At 38.8% G+C, this 3,091-nt stretch overlaps 1 long non-coding RNA gene across 1 annotated transcript; it reads right to left on the bottom strand.

Annotated features, from left to right (window-relative positions):
- Nucleotides 1–289: 289 nt before the first annotated feature.
- LOC126618030 (uncharacterized) lies at nucleotides 290–2,888 on the bottom strand. The gene is made up of 5 exons (XR_007621631.1): nucleotides 2,484–2,888; nucleotides 2,241–2,400; nucleotides 2,067–2,135; nucleotides 1,477–1,535; nucleotides 290–482 (listed from the first exon to the last, which is right to left on the bottom strand). It is a non-coding gene; the product is annotated as an uncharacterized LOC126618030 (long non-coding RNA).
- Nucleotides 2,889–3,091: the final 203 nt, after the last annotated feature.

Raw genomic sequence — 3,091 nt, forward strand, 5'->3', positions numbered from 1 at the left:
AAATAAAGGCATAATGGGGTGAGATAACACACACCTCATAATTACACCTCTCTTTTCTCCTCACCCCTCTCTCTTTGTCCTTTATATGGTTTAGTAAATTAGGCCTCCAAAACGTTATCAACACGCTCTTGACGCTGCACTACAAAGAGTTTGATCTTTAATCAGGAGAGTATTACGTTTAAATCATTGTTTTTATGATTAGTTTATTATTTTATTGAATTGATCTACATGCTATTAATTAAATTAAATTTTTCTTTGTTGGACGTGATACAACACATTGGAGATATATGAACTGACACACCCCGTCCCGAAGGAGGGCATGCTGGCCGTCACGTGAGAGTGACGTAACCATTTGCACAGTACGGAAGCTTTAATTAAACAATTTATAAGTTGATACACCCGAAGGTGAGTCCTAATTTTGTCCAATCTGTCAGAACACCGTCGAATTCCTCGTAGTCACCACACCTTTGTGATTCCTGAACCTGGAGGGGCGCAAAACCAAAATTGAGTGGGTCAGTAAAACAATTCTTTTCCAAATCCAAACATTTCTCAAAACGTTGTAACCCCTCTCCGTAAAACCTGTATACTTTCCCAGAAATGTAAAATATAAATATACATATATATTCTCAAAACTTCATTTTTACTATCTCAACATTATCTCTTTATCAATCATGCCATGCCATGTCATCTCAACATTTCTCATATTAATTATGCCATGCCACATCATCTCAACAGTAATAAGGTATGAATGCATCAACATAATCATATCAGGTGCAAGAAAGTAATCAACCGTAGGCCCTCTAATAGCCCTATACGGTTGAACCTAGAGCTCAAAATCTATCATTATCACTCTACCGGAGTCACCTCTGTGACCCGTCCGGCCTTCTGCACGCAAGTTACGCTCTAGTGCTTCTCATAAATCATCTGTGCACATAATCTAAGGTCACCCACCAGTCGGAATCTCACTAACACTCTCGCGACTGGTCTGTCGTACCCACTCCGCGTGGACTGTACGACTAGCATCTACTTGGATCCAAGGCGAGCGTGCGATGCGGTGAATACTATAAGCACTAAACCATGGTGCAGGATTTGAGCTCAATATATATCATCATCATCATAACAGTAATTAAATACTCATCTGTGCGTCCACCGCACCATTTCATACATATGCATCATAAATCAATTCTTACATGTGCGTCCACCGCACCAATTCATACATATGCATCATAAATCAATTCTTACCTGTGCGTCCACCGCACCAATTCATACATATGCATCATATATTAATTCATGCATGGCATTTCAACTCACATTTCTATATACTTTTCATATCAATTCTATGCATGGTATTTCACTTCCCGTTTTTCCACATAACTCATATGCATTTCATTTTAAACATAATTTCATGCATTTTCAATTTCTGGGAAAACGTTAAGTATATATATATATATACGGAAAACAAAACTGCCCACTCACCTGGAGTTCGTCCAACAACTCCCTAGCACCACACATCAAGGCGTCACGACGATCGCCGCCTAGAATAGTAATCAAATCCAACCTCAGAATTCATATCGATAGAATATATAACTTATATAAAATACGTCACTACGTAGTTCGATCCGGAAGATCTGCCACTCAGATTTTAAATCCATAACTTCCAGAGGTCCACAATATATCTCTAGGATAACATCCTAAAATTTCATTACCATCCAACGGTCGGATCATCAATTCACATTTTCACCTAAATGTGAAAACTATAAAACGTTATTTGAACACCTAACCAACAATCTTCAATAACTTTCTCATACGGTGTTCAATTTAGGTATATGAATATACCACAGTGATCTACTCGACGTCACGGACGTCGACATATTTTTAAAATAATTTTATTTTTATTTTTTATTTTTACTGTAGCACCTTCTTCTTCCTTGGGTCGCCGGACTGGTTTTTCCGGCGGCCGTTTTCCGGGCAGTTTTTCAAATTGCCATAACTTTGTCATTTCTCAACGAAATCAAGTGATTCAAAAACGAAAGTTGTAGCCCTTGAAGAGAAAAAGATAATGGTACCTTCCACAACACCTAGTTCGCCGTGGTTTGGCCGGAAACTGCCTCGAAAGCCTCGGAGGTCGCCGGAAACTGGGTATTTTTCAAATGAGTATAACTTCTTCAATACTCAACGAAATTGAGTGAAACAAAAAGGAAAGTTGTAGTACTTGACGAGACGAAGAAATTGATACCTACCTCGACTCCTAACTCGCCGGGGATTCGCCGGAAAAAGCCTCGAAAGCTCCGGCCAAACTTTGAACTTGTCGATCTCCGTGTTCTTACGTCCAAAAACTTCCAACGAAGCACTCCGAGCTTCCTTGGGACCTCACTAAGCTCACTATGAGCTTGGATTGTCCTAAAAATCAACCAATTCAAAGCTCATGAACAGTACACTTTCATGGGGAGTTTAGAATCTAGGTTTTCCGAAGTAAAACTTACCTGAAATGGATACCAACGTGATCGTGAAGTCCTCAGGATTCCAATGGTGGTCTCAAACTTGACGTTGGTATAGATTTAGGGTGGTTTTGGTGGTGGTCCGTGTGAGTTCGAAGGAGAGAGACAGAGAGAGTGAGAAATCGTGAAGGAGGAGAGAGAAAGACAGTGAACGGGAAATGAGGAGGGTTTTGAGGGATGTGGGGATCCCACGTGGTCCTTATTCCAATCTCCAAACACCAAACTTTAACATTTTAACCTAAAAATCTAAGTTCCATCCTTATTAAATTCCATTTTATTTTCAAACTTAGGAACCTAGATAATTAGCAACCTGAGCTTCACAAATTTAGTATTTCTTAAGGGCAATTTCGTCCATTCACAGCCACGAATATAATAATTTGGAACGGGCTGTGACATGAAATGACCATGAATGATCTTCTACAAATTCAAAGGCTCAATTGTTTTCTACCAATTAGGTTCTTTTAAAATAAATTAAGATATTTGAAATGACCATGAAGCATAAAAACATTCCCCATGATGCATGAACCGCCTACATTTATATTTTCCTTCCGATATATATATATATATATGTATATGTATATGTCTATATGTAT

The sequence above is a fragment of the Malus sylvestris genome, chromosome 1 (genome assembly GCF_916048215.2).
Source record: "Malus sylvestris chromosome 1, drMalSylv7.2, whole genome shotgun sequence".
Taxonomy (NCBI): domain Eukaryota; kingdom Viridiplantae; phylum Streptophyta; class Magnoliopsida; order Rosales; family Rosaceae; genus Malus; species Malus sylvestris.